This window comes from Urocitellus parryii, chromosome 2 (assembly GCF_045843805.1).
Source record: "Urocitellus parryii isolate mUroPar1 chromosome 2, mUroPar1.hap1, whole genome shotgun sequence".
NCBI classification, from domain to species: Eukaryota; Metazoa; Chordata; class Mammalia; order Rodentia; family Sciuridae; genus Urocitellus; species Urocitellus parryii.
Genome location: NC_135532.1, coordinates 84253828 through 84281028, shown reverse-complemented (window position 1 = coordinate 84281028; position 27201 = coordinate 84253828). Strand labels below are relative to the sequence as shown.

At 37.8% G+C, this 27201-nt stretch overlaps 1 protein-coding gene across 2 annotated transcripts in view; it reads right to left on the bottom strand.

Annotated features, from left to right (window-relative positions):
- LOC113199601 (phospholipid-transporting ATPase IB) overlaps positions 1 to 27201 on the bottom strand; it is a 630500-nt gene that overhangs the window by 200852 nt on the left and 402447 nt on the right. The gene's annotated exons all lie outside the window — the stretch shown is intronic.

The following is a 27201-nucleotide window of genomic DNA, read 5'->3' as shown; positions in this document are numbered from 1 at the left end:
AAATAACTTTGTTTCAAGAGCCACAGATTTGCCTCCTCGGTCAAAAGAGAAAAGTGGTAATTTGTTATTTAATAATATTCTCCTGCTTTGCAATAGCTTCACCTGCCATCAGCAAGAGCACTGAAAATGCCTGGATCTGAGGGCTGCTTCCAGAGGAGGAGGCCTTAAAAATACATACTGGGGGAGGGAAGCAGGGAGGATGCGGGTGGTTGGGAGTTGGGGTGGCAGGGGCTGGTTCTTCCAAACACAGATGGGGTTGGAACCTAGGCCATGAAGATTTCCTCTCTCCAGGCTTCCCTCCAGCCCACATCTGTCCTGCAAAGAGACAGGTTTATGTGACATTATTTTCAAGTGATGGACTCCTACCAGGACCCAAAATGACTGTGGTCTGAAGAGGAAGTGCATATAGGCATTTAGACTCTGGTAGAAGCTTGTACATTAATGACACTGAAGGAGTTAAAATCATGCCACCTTATTGAGGTTTGGATCTGGAATGTTCCCCCAAAGGCTCATTATTGAAGGACTGGTCTCTAATGCAGTAATATTCAGAGGTAGGGATTTGGGGGCCTGACCGAATCATGAGGGCTCTAACCTCAATGATACATGAACCTACGGAGAGATTCAGAGCTGGAAGGCATTATTGGGAGGTGGTAGAAACTGTTGTAGGAGACAGGTCACTATGGGTATGTACTGGAAGGATATTTTTTGTCCCCAATCCCTTCCTTACATCTGTCCCTCTTTTTCTCTCTCTGTTTCCTGGCTGCCATAAGATGAGCACCTGTCTTCCACCACACCCTTCTGCCATCATGTTCTGCCTCACCTCAGGTCCAAAGCAACGGAGCCAACAAAGCCTCTGATACCATGAGCTAAAATATCTCTTTTCTCCTTTGAGTTGTTTTTCTCAGATATTTTGGTCACAGTGACCTAACGCTAACACCCACCCCAAAATAAGCTGCCATACCATACTGATTATTTTGAATGAGAGGCCCTTACAAAAACAGCAGGTGCAAGAAAATCACTCTGACCTTCCTTCTGTTTCCTGAAAGCAGGAGACAAAATCCCATCAAAAATGTCCTTCCTGTCCCAGAAGGAAAGTGACACTCTTATTGCCGAGGATGGAGAATAGAAGCCAGAGGTAAATCTGTACAGACAAACCTTGTTGGATCAACCCTCATCTCCTCATCTCCTACTCACTTCTCTCCCTAATTTACTCCCCGAGTTCAAGCGCCTTTGCCTTGTCACATTTTATAACTTGCTATTCCTTGTCCAGTTCAGTATATAAGTGATTGACACTAATGTTTCCTTGGTCCTTCATTCCCTTATAAGGGTTCCGTGCCATGTCAAACTTATATTAAATAAATTTTCATGCTTTCTCTTATTATTCTGTCTTGTGTCAGTTTAAATCTCAGGTCCAGCTAGGATCTTAGAGGATGAAGGTAGAGCTTTGTCTTCCCCAACACCCTTTAGAAGTCAATTCCATTGCATTTTATGATCAGGCCCCGAATTGAAGAAAGATGCAACTTGAGCTTGAATCTAAAGCTCATGCTCTTTGGACTATGAAAGTCCTGTGTCCCAGACCATTCTTTTTAAAGACCAACTTTTATAATATCCCTTTCCTTCAAAAACTATCTTCCATGCACAGCAATTTGATATTATTTTCTTACTAAGCTTTTAAAATTGTTTAGTCTTTCCCCATTCAGAAGTGGGACACTGTGTTTCCAAAGAAAAAAGAAAGTTTACAAAAAAACAAATATTTACTTTCAGTAGGCCAATTAGATCAAAGAATTATGTCAAAGTGAATAACTGACAGTTGTATACCCCAAAATGTCAAACATAGGTACTCTATCACAATGTTCCTGTTCTTACACAAAAAGAACAGTTCCTAGAGAACCAGGTGCCTTTTTTCACAAGTAATAGATGCTTCTCTGAGGGATTTCTAGAGTTACATGAGACACTGATAATTTTATAGGTGTCTTTGTAATAGAATAACTATTGTTTCCTAGAAGCTCATTATGTGGCACATGGTAGTCACAAGTAACTCAGGTGACTCTCAAGGACAAAAGGACCTCACCTTATGGCAGTCACAGCCTTTGTAAAACTAAACAGGGAAAATAACATGGGCATTAAATAATTCCTCGAATAAGTTTACGTCTGAATACAAGAAGGGATTCATTCCTACTAGATATAGATCCAAGTTGCATAGATTCTCTAAGTATCTAAGATTGACATATTGCAAAATAGGTTAGATTTAACTAAGATAGCCTTCTCATGGATAACCATTCATATTTCAAACAGAATCATTCTGTCAATCTTACACCACTCTTTGGTTATAATGAGATAGCAAGTCCTTCGGTTTTTATTAATTCAACATGTAATGCTTAACAAAACCTTAACACTTCAAAACTTTGCCATTATAGGTATTGACCTTGCAATGAAACAGCCCATAGGCCATAAAATACCCCACTCATAAACAATCCTACCATTGAAAGAACTAACCTGGGCCTTCTAAAACATAAAGATACAGTAGGAAATAGGATGTACAACAACAACAACAAAAACTCTGATAATACAATATCTATTAAATTCCTAGAAAAATGTACATATGTGACTGATTCAATCATCCATGTAGTTGCAGATAAAGCAGTTCCTTTAACGTAAATCTTGATTTGGACTAAACTGTCTCTTAAATGTGTGTCACTCACTGTCCAATTACCATGTAAGTGTAAACTTAGGGTCAAACACACTTTTGTTCCCCCATGGGCTTGAGCCCAGGGGCCCACCCATGCTAGGCAAGTATTCTGCCACTGAGCTATATCCCCAGCAGAGTTAACACATTTTTAAACCAAAAAAGTTATTAACTGATATAGAGGAACTCAAGATAACACAAGACAGCTGACTGCAATGGGAACTAAACTGATCTTAGACAGTGTCCATATTTTTTAAGCCCCTGAAACTCAAAAAAAGTTCAAATGAAATTAAGTGATTTAAATGAATAATGCAACAGAGTTGTTTTGTTGACCCTACATCAGGGTTTGTATTATATTCTGGTACATCTAAAATCCAACCAATATAAAGGTATAAAGTACCCAATGTCCACGAAAGATCAGTGAAGAAATAGTTGGGGAAACCCAGCTAAGGTGGACTATCATTTTGAAAAATTATTTAATAGTATTTTTCTTATTGTGATAATTACTTACAAATAAAAAAGTATCCTTGACAACAAACATATTTTCATACTTTAAGTGATAATCTTTCTCATAAATCCTATTTTTTGTTGCAATGGTCAATTTTAGCTTCTATCATCTTGTAGGTTGATGATTTTGTTTTTAGTATGCATGCCAGTCATAATTTCCCATTGCCTTTCTTCTATCCCCTTTCTCTATAGTATCTGTTCACAAACATGTATGAATTATTAATTTGTATGTATTTTCCAATAATAAAAGTCAATGAATCATTTTAGACTTCTTTAAAAGTCTATAAAACACATAGAAAATATCATTTGTAAATGTGCTATTCAAATATAAATATGGTAACATATTCTTTTTTGTCCTCCTAGTCTTTTTTTACATATAAATATATATGTGTGTGTATGTACGTATATGTGTATAAACATACATATATGTATGTATTTGCACATACACACATATATGCACATATATACATTTACATACATATATACACATATATTATTTGCACACTTGAGTTTCTACGGCATAAAATCATTTTTATTTACATTAACAAAGCTTTCTCTTGGTCATTAAAAATGCTCAATAATCTTAATTTTTACATACAAATTCACAGTAGCTCAGTAACTGCAAATAAAGGTTCAAACTGTGGGGCTGGGGTTGTGGCTCAGCAGTACAGTGCTTACCTAGCATGTGTGAGGCCCTGGGTTCGATCCTTAGCACCTCATAAAATAAAATAAATAAACTAAAGGTATTGTGTCCAACTACAACCAAAATATATATATATATATATATATATATATATATATATATATAAAGGTTCAAACTGCTTCCCATCCACATTTTGCTCGATGCTGAAAAGGAGGATTCTGACACAGGCAAGGGAGACCAACTGTACAGCACATCAGGGGTGCGGTTCTGGGGTCAGGAGAGAAGCTGTGATTGTACTTGTTTATGAAACTCTGTTTTAGAAGTTTTATTTTTGTCTTCCTTCAGATTAATCTTTTCTTGTTGTTGTTTTAAAATTTTCACTCCAAGCCTCTTTTATTTCTGGCACTGATGTGGCCTTAATGCCCTAAGACTCCTTCTACCTGTTTGACAGCCAGGTGCCCATCAGGACCCTGGGGGCAGATCATGAGTCCTGGCATCTGGGAATGTGTTGTGCCACCCAGTGCCAGGGTCTTTAAGGCCAGAACCCCATTCCCATAGGATGTTTGCAGATTCACCTGGAAAAGCCCTGCCAAGGATCACACCAAAGAACCCCTCCTGTTTGAAGGTAGTGGCTGAAGGGCTCATGATCTGAGGCAGCTGTTAACTGTTTACCAGAGAAAACTTAAAGCTGCATTCTCCTCTACATAAAAATTACCTTCTTCATCAATTTTATGGTGCTTTTCCTCCCTGGCTTCCTTGTCCTTAAAGATCTCACCTTTCAGATCTTTGCCATTTAAAAGAAGTCAGAGGAGGGGTTCCAGTAGGCAATACTGTTGGGTAATACCATGGCCATTTTGAAAGATGATGAAAAAAATGTATCACTTTGGACCAAGGCTGAAGATTTCAGATGGTCCCTTAGGCAGACAGGCCTATTCTCTCCTTTCAAGGAACAGTTCTTCCCAGCGAGGTCCTTGCCCAATTTCATCCTGCCAGGAACCAGCTTGGCATTGCTCATATTAAAAAGGCTTTGACGTGTCCAGCTCTCCTTTCCAGAGTCTACTCCTCACAGCTTCTGCCCAGAAGAGATGGGCATGAAAGTTTAGAGGTAGAAAACAGCACACAGAACCTCCATGTCAGATGATTTCCGGTAATTTCAGCAGTAAACTAGTTCAAAACCACACAGTTTAGTCTCTACTCCTGAAAAAGAATTCTTAAGAAACCCGGATCCCATAAAATGATCACAGTGTTAAAAATAATTATAACAGAGGAATATTGTCCTGTGAATTCCAAATTGTAGTTTGAAATCTCACAAACAAATGTAAAGAAATGCTTTCTTCAAGTTTTGATCAGTCCTTTGGGACTGATTATTTAACAAATAAAATGCAATCAAAGACAAGAAAAATTCTAGGTTATTTTAATTAATTTTCCTCTGTCTTGGGTCAAGAATATTTGCAATAAATTTATTTTCTATTTATCAAATACATATTTTAATTGATATCAAGACTACTTCCAGCAAACTTGAAATTTCCTTTTATTTAGCAAGATGCTCATTAATAATTACTAATTAGTTTAACCATAATACAAGAAGGAAAAAATATGTCTATGTTTGAAATGTGGAATAATAATTCTTCTCCTTATTATATTTCTGAGAACAGTTCACTTAAAAATCATTCATTCCCACTAAAAATATACTTCTAAAACAATCTATGTCAACGTGCTGACAGTCTGTCTCCTATAGAAATTTCTTCAGCTGTCATTGAGTGAATATGGAAAAGAAATTGACTAAATATGCTAAATGTGGACACAGAAGGTCTTTGCATTTATGAATTGTGGCCTATAATTTACTATGATAGTCGTATTTAAAGAGTAAGGAAATATATACAAATATGAACATTTTAACGATTATCTTCTTACAACTCAAAAATAATGAGGAAGAGGAAGCTTTCATGGCCCAGTGGTACAAAAGGGAATACTTGTACCAACACCCCTGAGCCATCTACCTTCTCAGGGATGAAGAAACAGAATGGAAGAAAATCCCTAACTATTATTCAATATGCATATATAAAGTACATGCATGACATTGTGGGCTTACCTTGTTTTGAGGAAGACTAAGCTTTCTTTTTTTTTAAATGATCCCCTGGTTTATAAGTTATTGAATCAATATATTGATAATAGCCCTGTTATTTGAATCAAAACCCAGCCACAGATGGATGAATCACCCTCATGTTACCTAACCACTAAGATGACAAAGGAGGATGACATTTGAGTACCAGTTGGGAACAATCCATAAATCCCACTAAAATGATCATAAAAAAGTGTGTGGGATTTAGAGAAATAGAGAGGATATATATATATACATGCAAGATAGGGGAAGGGGTAGAGGGGAGGGAGAGAAAATTTTGGTTTAAATCAGATCTTTCTATCAGCCCCCCAAATTCCAACCTGATACATTTATACAAAGCAATACAAATTTTGTCAGTGTTTTGAGCCTGGCTTCTTTCATTTAGCAGGATGAATTTACACACCCAAACACTCCAGCTTTTTCTTGCTGAGTTGTATTCCATGGTATAGCTGTACCACCCAGCTCCTTTCTTGGTGGAGGGACACCCAGGTGTCTTCAGTTTATGGATTAGAAACAAAGCCACTGTAAAGCTTCATTCAGCTACAGACCTTTATGTGAGCTGAGGCTTTCAAAGTGGGATCAAAAGATAGTATGGTAAGTGTGTGAAATGAAAGTGCCTGCTGTTTATCAAGGTGGCCGTATCTTCATGTAAATCCTACCTCTTTTTTTCTTATTGATTGAAAACATGGTTAAGGGAATACCTCTTCAGACTTACTAACTCAAGAGTCTCCTTGGTCCTCTCCCTGCAGGATTCCCCATCTCCAAAACAAACCAACCAGCACATCTGGGAGTCTGAAAGCCCTGGGGACAAGAATGGCCTCTTTTTCTTCCATGTCTGAATTCCCCAAATCAGGCACTGAGATCCACAGGAAAGTGGCCGAACAGGAGGACACAGGTCTTCAAATGCCAATTTTACTTGAAGAACAGCAGAATGGAGCTGTTTTAAAAGTGAAAAGAATTCAAGACACAGGCCTGCATGGGACCCAGGCTCACAGTATGCCCTGGCCCATCCCACCACCAGGAGACTCCCACTGGAACACAGCCTCCAACATGGGACTGTCCCTTCCGACTAGCAGACTTCCAAACTCATTCTATGAGGCCAATATCACTCTGATTCCAAAACCAAGCAAAGACACATCAAAAAAAAAAAAGAAAAGAAAATGTCAGACCAATATTTCCAATTAACATAGATGTAAAAATTCTCAATAAAATTCTGGCAAATCAAATACAAAAACATATCAAAAAGATAGTGCATCACTATCAAATGGGATTCATTCCAGGGATTCAGGGTTGGTTCAACATACGGAAATCAATAAATGTAATTCATCATGTCAATAGACTTAAAGATAAGAATCATATGATCATCCCAATAGATGCAGAAAACTCATTTGACAAAATACAGCACTCCTTCATGTTCAAAACACAAGACAAATTAAAGATAACAGGAACATATCTCAACATCATAAAGGCTATCTATGCTAAGCCCCATGCTAACATCATTCTAAATGGAGAAAAATTGAAGGCATTCCCTCTAAAAACTGGAACAAGACAGGGATGCCCTCTTTCATCACTTTAATTTAACATAATTCTTGAAACACTGGCCAGAGCAACTAGATAGACGAAAGAACTTAAAGGGATACACATAGGAAAAGAAGAACTCAACTTAGCACTATTTGCAGAGGATATGATTCTATACCTAGAAGACCCCAAAAATTCCACCAGCAAACTTCTAGAACTAGTAAATGAATGCAGCAAAGTAGCAAAATATAAAATCAACACCCATAAATCCAAGGCATTTCTGTGTATCAGTGACAAATCCTCTGAGACGGAAATGAGGAAAACTACCCCATTCACAATATCCTCAAAAAAAAAAGATATTTGGGAATCAATTTAATGAAAGTGGTGAAAGATCTCTACAATGAAAACTACAGAACCCTAAAGAAAGAAGTCAAAGAAGACCATAGAAGATGGAAAGATCTACCTTGCTCTTGGATAGGCAGAATTAATGTAGTCAAAATGACCATACTACCAAAAGCACTATATAGATTTAATGCAATTCCGATCAAAATCCCAATGACATTCCACATAGAAATAGAAAAAGCAATCATGAAATTCGTCTGGAAAAATAAGAGACCCAGAATAGCTAAAGCAGGAAGAGTGAAGCAGGTAGCATCACTATACCAGACCTTAAACTATACTACAGAAACAAAAACAGCATGGTATTGGCAGCAAAACACACCAAAGTAGAGCAATGGTACAGAATAGAGGACACAGAGACTAACCTACAAAACTACAATTATCTTACAAAGGTGCCAAAAACATGCATTAGAGAAAAGACAGCCTCTTCAACAAATGGTGCTGGGAAAACTGGAAATCCATATGAGGTAAATAGAAAACCTACATCTTGGGAGCAAACTTTTACCCCTCACACATCAGATAGAGCACTAATCTCTAGGGTATATAAAGGATTCAAAAAGCTAAACACCAAAAAACCCAAATAACCCAATCAATAAATGGGCCAAGGACCTGAACAGACACTTCTCAGAAGATAATGTACAATCAATCAACAAATACATGAAAAAGTGTTCATCATCACTAGCAATTAGAGAAATTCAAATCAAAACCATTTTAAGATTTCATCTAACTCCAGTCAGAATGGCAGCTATTATGAAGACAAACAACAATAAGTGTTGGAGAGGATGTGGGGGGAAAGGCACACTCATACATTGCTGGTGGAACTGCAAATTGGTGCAGCCAATATGGAAAGCAGTTTGAAGATTCCTTGGAAAACTGGGAATGGAACCACCATTTGACCCAGCTATCCCTCTCCTCGGTCTACACCCAAAGGACTTAAAAATAGCATAATACAGAGACACAGCCACATCAATGTTTATAGTAACACAATTCACAATAGCTAAACTGTAGAACTAAGCTAGATGTCCTTCAGTGGATGAGTGGATAAAAAAAAATGTGGCATTTATACACAATGGAACATTACTCAGCAATAAAAGAAAATAAAATCATGGCATTTGCAAGTATATGGATGGAGCTGGAGAAGATAATAAGTTAGCCAATCCCCAAAAACCAAATGCCGAATGTTTTCTCTGATATAAAGAGGCTGATTCATAGTGGGGTAGGGAGGGGAAGCATGGGAGGAATATATGAACTCTAGATAGGGCAGAGGGGTGGGAGGGGAAGGGAGAGGGCATGGGTTGGAAATGATGGTGGAATGTGATGGTCATCATTATCCAAAGTACATGTATGAAGACATGAATTGGTGTGAATATACTTTGTATATAACCAGAGATATGAAAAACTGCACTCTATATGTGTAATAAGAATTATAATGCATTCTGCTGTTGGGTATTTAAATTTTTAAAAAATTAATAAAAAAAAGAATTCAAAATGCTGCCACCTGAATATACATGTAACTTCAGAAAAACCTGCTATTTTTCCATAGAATCATTTTGGATTTTCTAAAAATGGTCCAGAGAATAGAAAATGTTTACCTAATATGAACAGAGGAAAAATCCGATACTTATATTTTATAAAAAGCTGATCATTTAAGTGTCACAGTCAGGTCAAGGTGAACAGGACACCAGGGCGGAGGCCCTGGGCAGCTCACCTGGTACCTGGTAACTTTCATGGCCAAAGATCTTGACAGCTAAAGGTTAGTTTATAAAACACTCCTCTGCATCCTTGTATCCTTAGAAGCAATTCACTCAAAGGGGCATGAACTGACAGATAAAGAAGCTCCTCCTGATAGGATGATAATTTTTTTTTTGTACCAAGGATTGAACCCAAGGGTACCTAATCAGTGAGATACATCTCTAGCCCTCTTATTTATTTATTTATTCATTTTTATTTTGACCCAGGATCTTACTTAGTTGCTTAGGGTCTCACTAAGTTGCTGAGGCTGACTTTGAATTGCAATCCTCCTGCCTCAGCCTCCCGAGCTGCTGTGATTACAGATGTGCACCACTGCATCAGCTGGATGATTATTTTTAAAAAATCAAATTGAATACAGTTATTTGTTCTAATGATTGTGGCTGTTCCACAAGTTACCACTCCCAGCCTCCAACTTACTGACTCAAACAATAATAATGATGGCGTTCCTCACATATGTGAGACTGGTCAGGGCTCAACAGGGGTCACTCTGCTCTGCTTCAGTCAGCATCAGCTAGAAGGCTGGGGCTGGGGTCCTCTGAAATTCACTCATGGCGGAAAGCTGAAACCCCAAAATCCAAGAGGGCTGTAGGCAAGAAAACCTGTGGCTTCTCCACGTGGTCTGGTCTTCCTGCACCAGCACAGCTGGGTTCTAAAAGTGGGTGTCTTTTTTATGTCCACCTTGGAAATCACTGGGTGTCTATTCTTTAAATCTATTTCAAAGGTCACCTGGTCTCAGAGAGCACAAAGCAACCTCTACCCAAGTGGGAGGAGAATCCATCTTTTGCATGAAGAGCATGAAACTTACCAATTGGTAAAGTGCTCTTTGGAAAATATAAGTGACCAAGAAGAACCAGTATTGGAACGATCTTCCAGAAGTGCATATCTGCATCACATCATGGCTGCTTTGCTTGAAATGCCACAACTCATACACTGTTATGCCACATCCAAAGCCTGATGTCACCTTGGTTTTCTCTCCCATTGTATTTCTAGACAATTCTCTTATACCCCAATTTCCTGCTGTTCAGAGCTGCCCACAATTTCCCAGACTCCATTATACACCTTCTTCCTGGATAGGTCTCCTCTTTTCCTTTTCTCTGCTTACTCCTACTCATGAAATTACTTCTGCTCTGATGTTCTCCCTGGAGGAAATGGCTTGCAGCTGGGCTGCACCAAGAGCAGGCACCTTCGTCCTCCTCCCAGCCACCTGTCAGGCCCAGGGTTTCAATTGCTTTACCCAAGCCACAGATTCTTCATGCTCCTTTCCCCTCGTCCAGTGCTGTCGACCATAGGGTTCTCACACACACTGACTGCCATCCCAGAGTCTCCTTCCCAGGGAGATCAAACTACAGTAAACGGTTTAGGATAATCCCAACCTTTTACTATAATAATAAATATAATAGGGTACTAAAAATGGCTTGTCACTCTTGTCACTGCCTATGGACTCACTTCCCCCAAATATAAAAAATTTCTAAAAGTTGGAAAGGAAGAAAATGGGCATTATTCATCAAAATTATTCATGCAATTACCATTTAACATGGATGTCCCACTTCTGGACATTTACTGAAGGTATAATAAGCTATGCCAGCACTGTAGCATAGTTTGTAACAAGAAAATGTTGAAGTTGGAAAAAACTCAAATGTCCATCAATACAAGTCTGGTTAAAGGCAACGCTTACCTCACTGAAAATTCTGCAATTGGAAGAGTGAAGAGGCCCTCTAGTACTGATGTGAAAAGACTATAAAACTTATGTGGTTATGTCACATAATAAGTAACATGCAGAGCAGGTGTGCAATGTTCAACCATCCATGAAGATGTTCAGCCTCCCGAGGGACACTCACACCAGCCATACCTGTACATGAGGGCTGGAGGGCATGCTTCAGAGTCAGAAACAGGACCAGAACCTGCCACACTGAACTATCAAAGGCATGCTCAAGTTTTGAGCCATGTAAACATAGTACCTCTTTATGTGGAGTTTTTAAAAAAGCAAAAACCAAACCACACACAAAAAAGTCACCCAAAATCCAAACCTCAAATCCATTTGGAATTAATTTTGGTGAAAGGAGTGAAGTGGAAATCAGGAACTCAATGCTATATTTTCCCTGAATGACCCTCTTGCAACATTGCTGTTTATGTAAATTATCTTTTACCCACTCATTTCAAATGCCAGCTTTATCACAAACCAAAGACGCAGTTGTATTTGGATCTGTCTTTGGATTCTCAATTCAGTCCTACTAATCTGTCCATATACCAGTCCCAGATTGCTTACATTACTATAGCTTTAGCCTGTGTTGAACACCTCTTATGTCAAATCCCTTTTAACACTTTGCTTTTTAAGATTCCCATGACATTCCTCATATTTAATTTTCTTTTGAATTTCATCATTTTCTTGTTTAATTAGTCTTTTTGATGATTTTATTGTGATGCATGATACATATAAATGCATATGTGTGTAAGCATAGGTACATGTATGTATGTGCATATTTCTCATCACTCAAGAATGCTGTAGGTCTTCTATTTATTCAAATTGACTTTCACAGTGGTAGTTTTCTTATTATGCCTTTAGTAAATTAAATCATACTAAAGTTATATTTTAAAATAAATATTTAAATTAAATGTTTTTTCTAACTCAGTGTTTATAGGCAGAAAAACTTGACTTTAAATATGACTTTGATTTTATTCTTCAGAATTCATTACACCAACCTGATTAATAATAATGAAGACATTACTTGTTTTAGATAGGATTTAGGGGTTTGTTTTTTCCCATTTCTGCTTATTGTTTAGAACCACTGATTAGCAACTCTTGATTCTGACTTGTGGGATTCTTGCTGTGGAAAATGCTATAGAAGAAATGGAAAGAAGAAAAGCAGAATTATCAACCAAGACTCCTACTGCCAGGAATTCAGCTAAAAGCAGGAAAGCCCCAGTGCTGTCTAGGAAGGGGGGCCCACAATCAATGAAGGCAAGAGGATGCAAGACTGCGGGAGGCATTCCCAGGAACTTCCATCACAGGCAGATTTCTACAGCATCATGCCAACAGAGTGAAAAGAAAATAAACTCCCAAGATCATGTGCATTTACATGGCTCTCACAAGTACACTGCAGTGCTTATTCCAGGAGGTACTACTAGAAAGATGGGCCCAGCAGACTAGTGCAAAAATAATCACCATCTGCTTGGTGTCACTCAGCAGGGAAGGAAAAAACCCATATGGTTACAGTTCCCTGAATATGGCACAAGCTTTTCAGATACATTCAAGATTAAAGTAGTAAGATATTGGGAGTATATAATGTCAATTTTAACATTCCTAGTTAGAATTATTAAATCAAATGCATATTTTCTATATCAGATAATGATACCAGGAATAGATCAAGATCAGGAGAAACACCAGTGGCCTTAACTATGACCTGACAAATAGCAAAGGATTTGTTCTCAGCACTGCCTCATTAATGGTTAACACAAAATATTTTTATATTACCAACAAAAATTGCTTCCAGTAAAATTCAAAAAAGGACACCCAAGTTTCTTTTTTAAAATCCTGAGGGTGAATGTTATATTTATTTGTATGTGTGTGTATGCATATGTACATTATACATATACAAATGTATGTGTGTTTGCACACATGTGCACATGTATATGTATTCATACATTCAAAGGTTTATATGCATAAACACATAATATAAAGGCAAAATACAAATAACTCAAGACATTTGAAAGTATTGTGCACCAGAATTTTGCCTAATTGTGACACATACATTTTTTTTTTCTGTTATTACCATATTATCTAGAAATAATACATTTTCTCTGTAAAATATTTGGGATGACCTGACTTAACATAAAATTCATTTAGTATTCTCCAAACTTACTCTGAAGACTTTCAGGGAATAGAATAAGGAAATATTATGTAAAACAATTAAAACTGAGGTGTATCAAGAAGTATGATGACAACTAGGAAAAATCATCCATTCTTATGTAGGAAACAGGGATGATTTCAAATAATAACTCAAGACAGTCACAGGCCAGGTTCTGAAATTGCCTGAATGTGACACATATTCAAAATTGTATAGCTCCAGTAGTTTCCACCTGTGTAGATGCAGTAGTTTCTAAGGAGCCACACATAGTATGGCAAAGACTGGTTTAACTAAAGAGATAACACATTCTCCCAAAGACTTTCAAAGAGGCCAGTAAGCCATTAGACCAATTAATAGAGACTGACAAAATACATTATGATTTACTAATTGCTACTTTCCTGATTCCTTGGAAGCAAAATCAATGAAAAATCAACCTTTTGTTTAAAAGATGCAGTTCTGGCCTTGGGAGAATTTATGATCTAGTTAAAAGGATTAAGAAATACTTTGGAAATGTTTCAGAGAAGTACTACATTTTACTCTGCTGGTCTTGAGAGTCCAAAGAAAAAGAGATCAAGGAAAGAGTGTCAGTGTGGGCTTCAGGGAGGTCAAAGCACTTGACCTGGACCTTGAAGAACAGGGCAGCTGACACAGAGGTGCACGCAAAGGCCAGATGGGACACAGTCAAAGCAATCAGTAGCTGTGGAAAGCCTTCTCTCTGGCTAAATTGCTATGTCAGTTGCACATGGCTGACGAAAATTGTTGCCAGGGGGAAATAAACAGCAAATATTTTGTTATTTTCATTATCTGGGAGGCCATAAGGTTTTTATACTTGAATTGTATAGTAAATACATTTGGATAACAATCAATGTCTGATATAAGTGCAATGGTTACATGAGTTTTTGATTCGTTTTTATAGCTCAAGGGTGATGGCTGATTTATTTTATCTCCTTTTCTGGTTCTTAAAATTGATCTTATTAGCTTTAGTCATGGATAGGGAGAGAATCCTGGATAATGCTCTAAAAAGCTATTAGTTTAAGCAATTTGGTCCTGGTATATCAATTAACACAAAATGTTTTAGTCAGATCTTCTGCTGCTGTGACCAAAAAATCTGACAAGAACAATTTTATAGGAAAAAAAAATTTCATTTTGGGGCTTCTAGTTTCAGAGGTCTTAGTGGGCTCCATCCCTCGGGGTTTGAAGTGAGGTCGAACATCGTGGTGGAAGGGCGTGGTGGAGCAAAGGCGCTTCAGACATGGCCTCCAAGAAGCAGAGAGTACTCAAGAATATGTACCCAAGGCACACCCAAAATGACCCACCTCCTGCAGCCACTCCCTACCCACCTTCAGTGACCACTCGGTTAATCCCTATCAGGGGATTAATTCACTGATTGGGTTAAAGCTCTCATGATCCAATAATTTCACCTCTAAGCCTTCTTGCACTGTCTCATTCATAAACTTTTGGGGGACACTTCACATCTAAACCATAACACACAGAAAATGAGTTTTGCTTCATTTATGCAAATAGACCATAGCTAGGTTCACTTTTTTTGGTATGTTTCTCTTGCCATTCCTCACCCATCAAAAGAAGTCAGCTTTACAAAGTCAAAATATACTCAGACTTGAGATCAGCAATAAAGGTCCAGGAAAGTTTATTTTTCTTTTTCATATTAACAAATACTAGTGACCAGGATATATCTCATCATTGCTTATTCTTAGAGTGATGTGTGCCAATGCAGGTTAGATTTAAGAGCACCCTGAAGGGAGGTGTGGCTGATAGAACTGGACACCTTGTATCTATACAGACTGCTCCTGACTTACAGTGATTCAACTGAGAATTTTTCAAATTTATGAGGGTACATTTTGTACAATAGGCATTCAGTAGGAACTCACTTTGAATGCTGATCTTTCCCCATGTGAGCATTATGCTGTCTGCTTCTCATGAGGCTGGGCAGCGAGAGTGACCCCAGCTCCTGGTCAGCCCCCCTGATCACGAGGGGAAACAACCGACACTCTAATGTGCTGTGCTGCTAAGCTGCGATGTCTGATAGGCTAGGGAGACTAAATGTATTTTCCACTCATGACATGTTCAACTTATGGATTCTTCAGGGAAGAATCCCATTCCAAGCCAAGGAACATAGCAGTTGTTCCTGGTTAAAGAAGATGATCCATCAAAGCAACACTTTCTTACCTGAAAGCACTGATATCCTCTTTACTGCATAATGACAACCCAGAGCTCCTCTGGGAGAAAGGAAGTTGTGTTTTCAGCCAGTCAGTTCTCTGAAACCACTGCTCTGACTGGTCTCGGGCAGGCAGATGCCTTGACCTAGTGCATCTTGGAGACAGGGTTTCTTTCAATACAGGATGGTTTCGCTTAGAAAGAAACCAGCATGACTCATGTTCTGGGAATGGAGGATTCCCTTTCACATGGGCTTCTTCCAGCAACTTCCAGGAAGACTGGATTGTTTAGGGGTTAGAGCTTTAAAGAGACAAGTACGTCACTTTTCATGTTTCATTTACCTGCTCTTGATGGAATAGGGCAAAGTTACAGGAGTGTTGGGGGTTTAAGGAGCTCAGTCCCCCAGGTGGTATGGCTGCATAGCATTGCCCTGTGACCAGGCTGTTGTCAATGCACAGCAGTCACCAGTGAGGTTGCCAAGGGAGGAAGCCAAGAATATGGGCTCCAGGCATTTCTTCTCCAGGGCTGGCCAGTGTTGGGCATCCTCTACACCATAATCATCTTGGCTATTTTGGTCCAATTTTACTAAATTTCCTCCTTAAGCTACTGGAGTCCAGTAACTTCTTGGTCCCTGATTCACAACCCTCTGGGGGCTTGCTTCCAGAACCCCTCCAACCATGGGAATTCATGCCCAAGAAGCATAAAGGTGTGGCCAACTATGACATGGAACCAGAATCCTTTAGGGTAAAGTTCATGCTAGACTTTTCCTTCATGCAACCCAAGTGATAGAGATGGGGACACAGATGGGGAGGGAAGAAACAGATGCCCCTATATTCTGTTTTCCAAGATGACCTAGTTGTTTCAGAAAGCTCCACTATGACCACAAGAACACTTTCCAAAATCCAAAACTATGTTTTTCACCACTGAAATGAAAACAGATATTCATTTAATTTAATATTTAACTGATGGTTGCCAAAGTCTGGGGGTGGGAATAAGAGTTTGACTACAAAGGAGAATTTGGTTTCAAAAGCAAATCTTCTGGGAAGGTTAAATGGGGGGAAATCACACATTGTGTGGAATACTGACTGACCTTAGGGGAAATTCTGGACTTGCTAATGAATGAATACATTGTCAAAAAATACGCAATAGTATAAACTGGATGTGGTAACACACACCTGTAGTCCCTGCTAGGGTTTAAGGCCAGCCAGTGAGATCTCCGTCTCAAGAAAGAAAAAGAAACAATACTATAAATATTTGAACAGACATCATCAAAGAAGACAGACAGCAAATGAGTTCATGGAATACTGCTCAACAGGGAAATAAAACAGACACATACCCATTACTAGGTGTTCACCAAGTGAAATAAAAACTTGTGTTTATACTAAAATTTAAAAAAAACAAGTGTGTATTCAGGTATTCTTCATAATTACCCAAAAGTGGGAAACTGCCCAAATGTCCTTCAACAGGTGAATAGATAAAAGAACTGCGGTACATCTGTGTAATGAAATACCACTCAGCAATTAAAAGAAAGATAAACTACTGACACAACAGCATGGAGAAAATATCAAATGCACTATCATGAGTGAAAGAATTCAGAATCAGAAGGCCTTATACTATATGATTCCTTTCCTATGACATTCTGAGAAAGCAGGACTATAGGGTCAAAAAACAAACTAGTCACTGCTATGGGGTACTTATGAAATGATATCACTCTTCTGAGTCTGAATGCAACGGTGACAAGACTGCTGTTTACAGTTGGAAAGATTCAGAGAATTGTGCACTAAAAAGGGTTAATTGTACTGCCTATAAATTGTACCTTATAAAGAAAGAAAGTGGTACACCATACTATAAATACCTTCAAAAGAATAAAGGAAATTTCTCAGGTGAGGCTAATAAGGAGGTATCAAGACTTCTAGTTAATAGCTTAAGTTATGAAAAAGCAACTTTCAAATTGGCAAGGGACTGACAAAATTATTACCAGAATAGCATGCAGCTTAATTAAAGGAACAGAAATAAACTTTGTCCTATAATCCCTGGATTAAAGAAGCCCATATTTTAATCAATATTTTACTGGCATGTTCTGGAGGTACAAGCAGCATTTAATAGGATAAGTCTACTTTGCCTCTCCTTGGTTTGAAAGAAAAAAAAACAGTTAAGAAAGTATATACATCACTCCTATTCTTGATCCTTCTTTAAATAGTCCACTGAACTGCTAGGACCTTGGACTTGAGAAGTGGAGGACATTCTAAATGCCCAGATCATTTCTGGGAAACAAATCCAGAGGCTCAAGCAAATCCATCAGAATGCTGTGGAGATTATTTACCACTTAAAAGTACAGACGCTTACTTGAGAAAGATGAGCCTCCTGATATGATATGCATAAATAAACGCTGAACTAGTGGTCAAAGGCAACAAAGTCCAAAAAAAAAAAGGAGATGAACTGCATTAACATGAATCATTATATTCTACTTGCATACATACGGATGTTTCAAACTATGGGCTCAAAACTAAATGTTGTTCCTGAGTCAGGATGACCAGTTTAGAGCAAAAGAGCAAAAGAGAAGGCATCTTACTCCTCTACAAGAAAACACAGGACTCAAACCCAGCTGATTCTACATTACAGGAGCAAATTTTAACAACATGCACATCAGATAGAGCACTAATCTCTAGGATATATAAAGAACTCAAAAAGCTAAACACCAAAAAAAAAAAAACCCACAATAAAAAACTATAAATAAATGGGCCAATGAGCAGAACAGACACCTCTCAGAAGATGCTATACAATCAATCAACAAATATATGAAAAAAATGCATCATCTCTAGCAACTAAAGAAATGCATATCAAAACTACTCTAAGATTTCATCTCACTCCAGTCAGAATGGCAGCTATTATGAAGACAACAATAAGTATTGGCCAGAATGTGGGGAAAAGGGCACACTCATACATTGCTGGTGGGACTGCAAATTGGTGCAGCCAATATGGAAAGCAGTATGAAGATTCCTTGGAAAATTGGGAATGGAACCACCATTTGACCCAGCTGTCCCTCTCCTCGGTCTATACCCTAAGGACTTAAAAACAGCATACTACAGGGACACAGCCACATCAATGTTTATAGCAGTACAATTCACATTAGCTAAACTGTAGAACCAAGCTAGATGCCCTTCAGTGGATGAGATGATAAAAAAAATGTGGCATTTATACACAATGGAACATTGCTCAGCAATAAAATAAAATAAAATAAAATCATGGCATTTGCAGGTATGTGGATGGAGCTGGAGAAGATAATGATAAGTGAAGTTAGCCAATCCCCAAAAATAAAATGCTGAATGTTTTCTCTGATATAAGGAGGCTGATTCATAGTGGGGTAGGGAGGGTGAGCATGGGAGGAATAGATGAACTCTAGATAAGGCAGAGGGGTGTGAGGGGAAGGGAGGGGCATGGAGTTAGAAATGATGGTGAATGTGATGGTCCTCATTATCCAGAGTAGATGTATGAAGACATGGATTGGTGTGAATATACTTTGTATATAACCAGAGATATGAACAATTGTGCTGTATATGTGTAATATGAATTGCAATAATTCTGCTGTCATATATAAATAAAATAAATTGTATAGACAGGCATGGCCAGTGAATTGGTGCTCAGACACTACTACATATAAACTTTATAATTAGAGGTAATCTGATATCAAAGGTTTTGGGCAACTAGATATCTACTAGTAGAAAAAAGGACAGGAAGAGACAAAGGAGAATGACATGAATAACCAAAATGTCAAGAAAAACCACAAGGAGAAAATTTAATCAGTAAAGTCAACTTCATAAAAATGAGTATCTATTTGAGAATTTCATTGAATATAAAAATATGTGGGTAGGAACATGTTTAAAGAATGTAATCAAATTTATTCCTTCTCCTAAAAAATGAGGTGAAAAAAAGGTAGATATATTTATCTACTAGTACTTGGATGGTACAGTTCTCTACATGAACATCATACCAGGAAATATTTAAGACCAGAAAGGCATTTCCTAGCTCTCTCCCTCTTGAAATGGCTCATATTTTCCCTTGCATGTGTATTTCTTAATTTACTCCAAAGAATGTCTGTCTCTTGGGATGACCTACATTCTCCCCTGAATGTATACCTACTTTCCTAAATGAATCCATATCTCTGGAAGAAAGAAGGAGAAAAAAAAGGGAAGATTTCCTAAAAGGAAAGACAAATAATATTCTCTTATAAGTAATCTTCTCTTGTAGATTAAAAACAAAAGAGCAGCAAAAACAGACAAAATCAAAAACAAACAAAAAAAATAAATTTAAAAAAATCATGTGTCTGCTTCTTACTGAAATGCGGTCAGTGGACTTTTATGTTTATAGAGCACTGTGTACCTAGTCCTGCAGGGGGCAAAGTAGTAAAATGGTCCCTGCCCTTAGGGAAGTCATAGCCAATTTGGAAAATAAAAATAACACTAACTCTTATAGGAAATCAGTACTAAGGCCTTGCCTTTCAATGAAACAGGAAGGGGAGTGAGTTGGAATACATGAACATTAATGCATGAGATGAAGTGAGCTGGAGTTTTACTGTTTCCATTGCAGTAATTGGGTAGGGAGGCAGAGAGGCACCCCAGAGATAAAGCACATCCAGCCCAGAGCCAACCTCTCTTAAGTACATGTAGGATCATAGGTCTTTTCCATGGGCTTTACTTCCAAGCTTACATTTTTTAAATTTCAAAGACATTAAGACATTTTACAGCATTTCAAAGATAATTTTTAAAACAACAACAACAAAAACTCAATGCCTAAATTCATGTTTTAAAAAAAATTCTGGGTTTTTCTAATGATTTTTTTTTTTAAGCTAGGCAGCTGCAAAAACACCATTTAAAAAAAGTATACACTGTCACATGTAAAAGGCAGTGAGAATCTATTTTTATAAAGTTCAAAGTGATTGTGATTTTTGCAGGGGAATCCCTCCAGACTGCTAGTATTTCTCTGGCTTTATATCTATCTCCACCCTGTCCCCCACCCCCTCTCTACTTGTTCCTAATAAACTTCCAACATTATTCACTAGCAGCAATTGGCCTTTGAGAGAACATTCCTAAGCTCATGTCTAACTAGTTCTGCAGCCATCTTCCAAAAGAAATATAAAACCCCCTTCCCTGTTATTTACTAAGGGCTCTGCTAGCTTGTGACATTTATCACAGAACTGGAATAAACAGAAAGCGTGGAATGGGAAAGACAGGTGCTGGCCTCTCTTTGGCACACTGACCTGACCCTCTCCTCCTGCCCTTTTCACCTGATCAGTTCCTACTCATCCTTCAAGTCTTAACTCTTTTCATCCTGGGACCCAGAGGCCCCAACCCACCACCACTGTAATGCACCAGTTCTAAGAGTTCTCATTGCAAGCTGTCTTCTGCAAGTCAGCAGCTACCATGCTATATAACTGTGGGACTTGTGTTAATCTGCATTCTCCACTCTATTCCAAGAGCAAGGATCTTGTTCAACTCATCCCCAAGAGTGTATGACTTGAGAATGAGGCCAGAAAAGTAGAATTCAGAATGTTTCTATTTCAAGTTAATTTTCCAATTGCCCAAGGGGAAGTCTCTCTAACTAGTTTCCCCAGTGACATTTTAAAATTGTAATTACTGCTCAGCAATTATCAGTACATGGGCTGTGTAAGCTGTGTGCTCTTGGGATGGGGTTGGCATCAAGCCTGGGCTCACACAGTTCCCTGTACATACAACCATAGGAGGGGCACTTATACTACACTCACCTCTCTCACTTCCCCCATTATAGAGGACCTGTCTTGGTACCCCTGGTCTTAGCAATCCATCTGCAGTGGACTAGGTGGTCAATACCCATTAAAGCCTTTAATGGAAGATAGATGATTTGCACATTGATGAAGCCACAGCATTCACAGAAAGGCCCATATGTTGACTGTGCTTTTAAATTTGCCTTTCACCTATTAACATGTTAACATTAAGCTTGCACCTGCCAATCTAGACCCTCAGATCCTTTCATAAAACACAAAGCCACCTCTGCCAAGGTAGATGCACAGGCAATAAGAAGAAAGATCAGCAATGGGAAATTTCGTATTCTACCACAATGAGATTTCTTGAGTATCAAGAATGAAATATCACTTTTTGGCCTTTTGGCTAAGATCAAGTGAATAATAAAACACATGTTTTTTCAAGGTATATTTAAGTCATGCATTATATCCAAGATAGGGGGAAAAATCACTAGATGAATTTTTGACTATGGTTTTAAAATATCTATTCTCTATAAATTCTAACATTTAAAGTAAAATCAACTTTAAAGTCAGAGACTTTTTAAAGCTACAAAACAGCTAAAAGGAATATGTATATTAAAAAATAAAAATTAAAAATACAATATCTACTGAGAATTTTTTTAGATTAGAATAATAATTTATACATAAATAATCTATAATCCAGTTTTTGAAATCTGAAGACACAGAAATCAAAATGTTGGTAAGCTTTTTCTCATTCTCTACAAGTATTATAAAGAGGTTTTAAATCTTGTTTTAGGCTTGTCAGATATTGATAGCTTTTCACTAGCTATCAACTAAATTCTGTTGGTTAGGTTTCATTGGGTCCTCAAATTGTTAAGGTCTTTGACTTACAATTTCTCACTCAGTAATAGTATTTCCAGACCTCCATGCTAAATAATGCATCCCATTTCCTGGCTTTTATCCCATACCAGTTTAATGGCCCTAAGAAAACACTAAAATTTCATATACAGGTTGCCAAAAATAAGCAGATACTCCAAGTAGTATATAATTCCCATGTTTTTGCATGAGTACCCAGAGTTATGGTTATCTCTGTATTAGGAACCACCAAGTAATCAATGCGATAATCACCATTATGGTCACTAATCACCATGATAATTTCAAAGTCTTATCTCTGTTTCAAAGATAATTTGGTGTATCTTCTTTATGTTACACCAAAGTTTATGAGAGATCCCTATCATAATTTTTGTAATATATATTATTCAAGACAGTATTATTATTCAAGTAATGTTCATATGTGTTTTCTATTTAAATTTTACTTTTCCTAAAATTTTTTATCTGTCCCCCCCAAAATTTCCCAGGAGTTAAAAAAGTCTATGGAAAAATACAAACCTAGAAAATGCTTAAAATGCTGATGACACTAGTGTTTTCAAGCTGTATTCAACTCAGAAACTCTGAATAATTAACTCCTACTATGCTGAGTAGTGTAGGAGCTTTAAAGAATTCACTGTCAATCTCCTGTTTGGGAGATACCACAGAAGGATCACATCAGGACTTCAAAAAGTTTTAGGAATCCTTCCTTAACCTCTTCATACCCCAATTTTGCATTTAAGGCAGGACTCCTCCCATTGTCAAAATCAAAGAATTTTTAAAAATTAATACTTGTCTTCTACTTGCAAATTATAAGAGATAGTTACACAATGATCCTAACTTATGCCCTTGTCTTTAAATTACAAAATTATATTTAAGTTCTCTTCTCACCATCTATCCTAATATTGACAAACTTTCTGAAGGCACTTTTACTATATAACTTGCCTATTCTAAAATAAGAAGGAAAATTCCAGCTTCTCATGGCAAGAAGTCTCCTATTGAGTTACTCAGATCAGGTTCCTTGGCCACTCACCCATCCTATTCAGCTTTAACTTGTCTTTGCTAATTTTACTCCCATTCCCACCTCCCAGTACAGAAATGAAGGGAAGGCTTCCCCTCCAGCTACTTCAGCAACCCCCTCTGCCCTCCCTCCAAGGCTCAGAATCTCTGAGGCTTCTGGCCTCCAGTGGGGTTCTACCTTCTGAAGAACAAGATCCATCCAGTGACCACCCCGAAACTTAGCATTTAATTGGTTTAATTCAAAACTAAATGTATCATTTGTTTTTCAAACCTTCAGTCAACTTCCCACAGCATCAGCTCTTACATTTGATCTTCCTCAAGGTGATCAAGGCAGCAAAGTACTTGTGACATTTTTTCCTCCCTCCCTCCCTTTCTTCCTCCTTTCCTACCTTCCTTCCCTCCCTTCCTCCTTCCTTTTAGCATCTTATATTGTGCTACGATATACATCCACCATCTTAACCACTTTAAGTGTCTAGTTCTAATGATTCACACTGTACAACAGTTCGGTACCTTCACATCACTGTGAAACCATCACCCCATCTGTCTCCAGGCCTCTTTGTGACACTTTTGTGATTATCTATGAGCAGGAGACAGAAAATTGCCAGTTTGTTTCTAATCATGAAAATCCAATTTTAATTCAGAGAACAGTACACCTAAAAGACTGTAGCTTGCTGTAGGTTGACTAGACTTCAATGACACTGATTAAACACGAAGGAAGGAGAGCACCGTGAGTGCATGAAGCTGCTAACAACTGGGACCCACACTAGACAGGGGCAGATGAGGAAAGGGAGACTGGGACTTCATCAGAAGTCGTGGGGACCTCTGGTGGGTTTGAAGAGAGTAGTGCATTTACTCACTCATTTACTGTGGACATTTTTGAGTGCCTCTGTTTCAGGCACTGTACCAGCCACTTTAACTGGTCAGAGTTAAATCTTATCTTGGTTACACTAGAGATGCTTGGGGGCAAACAGAAGTTTTTGCAATTCTCCAGGTAAAAAGTACTAACTTAAGGCAGCAGCAGAGGGGATGAAAGCAAAGGCGGTGTGTGTTTTTAGTATTACCTGTTAACCAGGGCCATCATAAAACCACAGATCCCATCATTTTGCTCCTACTTTTGAAATCACTTGAAGGACTGATTTTTTTTTTTTGGTAATATTGCTATCAAAAATTTTTAAATTGCTTTTATTTTTTTAAATACTTGACAGTAGAATGCATCACAATTCTTATTACACATATAGAACACAAATTCTCATACCTCTGTTTGCATATAAAGTATATTCACACCAATTCATGTCTTCATACATGTACTTTGGATAATGATGCCCATCACATTCCATCATCATTGCTAACCCCCTGCCACCTCCCTTCCCCTCCTACCCCTCTACCCTATCTAGAGTTCATCTATTCCTCCCATGCTACCTCTTTCCCTATCCCACTATGAGTCAGTCACCTTATATCAGAGAAAACATTCACCATTTTTTTTTGGATTGACTAACTTCACTTAGCATTGTCTTCTCCAACTGCATCCATTTATCTGCAAATGCCATGATTTTATTCTCTTTTATTGCTGAATAATATTCCATTGTGTATATATGTCACATTTTTTAATTCATTCATCTACTGAAGGGCATCTAGGTTGGTTCCACAGTTAGCTATTGTGAATTGTGCTGCTATAAACATTGATGTGGCTGTGTCCCTGTAGTATGCTGTTTTTAAGTCCTTAGGGTATAGACCGAGGAGAGGGATAGCTGGGTCAAATGGTGGTTCCATTCCCAGTTTTCCAAGGATTCTCCAAACTACTTTCCATATTGCCTGCACCAATTTGCAGTCCTTGCATTGATTTTTTTTATATTTAATTTTAAGTTATAATTGGACACAATACCTTTATATTATTTATTTATTTTTATATGGTGCTGAGCATTGAACCCAGGGCCTTGCTAGGCGAGTGCCCTACCACTAGGGCACCCATCCATTGGTTATTTTGACCCAAATAAATTTTATGTGACACATTCAGGAAGTACTAAATAAATTCTCCAAACTACTTTCCATATTGCCTGCACCAATTTGCAGTCCTTGCATTGATTTTTTTATATTTAATTTTAAGTTATAATTGGACACAATACCTTTATATTATTTATTTATTTTTATATGGTGCTGAGCATTGAACCCAGGGCCTTGCTAGGCGAGTGCCCTACCGCTAGGGCACCCATCCATTGGTTATTTTGACCCGAATAAATTTTATGTGACACATTCAGGAAGTACTAAATAAAATCTGTCAGCAACAAAGAATCTGTTGTACAGATACAAATACATAAACTGAACACGTGTTACCTTCAAGGCACTGTGGTTAAAAAAAAATGGTCTAATTAGATCAGCATCAGTTTGGTAGAAGATATCTGGCTTGAGAAGAGGAAAAGCTGTTATCTACAGGCTTCTTCTGAGCGAAAACTGGAGATGGCATAAATGTTTATCAGTGCAGAAAGTGGCCAAAGAGATTGCAGGAAATAAAACAATAAAATGTCATGCACTGGGTCCACTTTTAGTACCAAGGAATGGTCTCCAAAATACACTCAAGTGAAACAGGAATTATGGAATATATTGTACAGCATAATGACATTTATCTAAAAACACCTATGTGTTTTTGTATGTACATTTTGTATTTACGAATATTTTCTCAGTAACTGCAGATAAGAAGATCAGGACATATGAGGCAGGAGGAGGAGAGAAAGGAGAAGGAACTTTTGGGTTGTATTCCACACAGCAATGAGAATACATCCATGTGTTTCTCGTATAGAAAAACCACTTTTATAGGTTAGTATACCAAGTGAGAAGATTGCATTACATCACAAGCTTACAGCTCTTCCTTCTAGTCTTTATTGGTAATTCAAATCATATAACAGTCCTCATAATAACAGTTGAGAACAGTGTGCTTGTGCGTGTATGTGTTTTAATTTGTCAAATTGCTTTTAGACTGTAGTTTTAAATGACTGGAAGTTACGTATATCAGAGGATATTTGAGATGAGAACATATTGGCTATTGCCAAGGGTCTCTCCTTGAATCACAAGAAAACCCTTTAAGAGAGCTAAAGAACATATTTAATTTATTCTCACTTAAGTCATTAACTATATATTTACTTTTAGTATTTTTTTTTGCAAATGAGCAAAGCAATTCACAGCAATCTTTGATCTTGCAATTTGAAACACACTGAAATAGCATGCAAGTAATGCCTTCCTATTTTCAAAATTATATTTGAATTGCATGCTGAGGCCAGGGAAATAATTTGGCCACAGTAAAAACGTCCTGGGTCTAGGCTCTAAGACATATGGGCTCAGACAAGGGTTTTGTTTTCTTGGTTGCCAAATTAATATCTCCTAGATATACTAACTAGCAAATCAGACAAGCATTGGTGGAGACTTTATATATTTTTAAACTGTATGAAAACATCTGCAAAGGCCATTCACAGAAGTCTGTTTGACAATGGCTGCTTGGCTACGATCGAAAAATTAATTCGCAGCACTCACATGGCACTTTCAGGGCCTCCTTCCAAATGGAGCTTTTAAAACAGACTAAAATTGAATTCTTCTCAGTCTCAGCCCACTTAAAGTTAAAAAAAAAGAAAAAGAAAAGAAAAGAAAAAAAGCAAGATAGTAGGTGTAAATGACTAAGAAGGGCCCTCCAGGGGTGCTCTGGAAAGCCAAAAGATTGGGAGCTGCATGCAGAATGTCTCCATAACAAGTCTAGACTATCTGTAATCTGCTGGTGGTGAAGAAAACCAGATTATCAAGAAACCTTGTGGAGCCAACAGTTACAGGAGCATAAAATGCTGGGAAACCCAGGACAGTATGTAGAAAAGGATTCCAGTATTCCCTTACACTATTATCTATGACCCAAGTGACGTTTAAGAGTGACTCCTATCATGAATGCAAAAA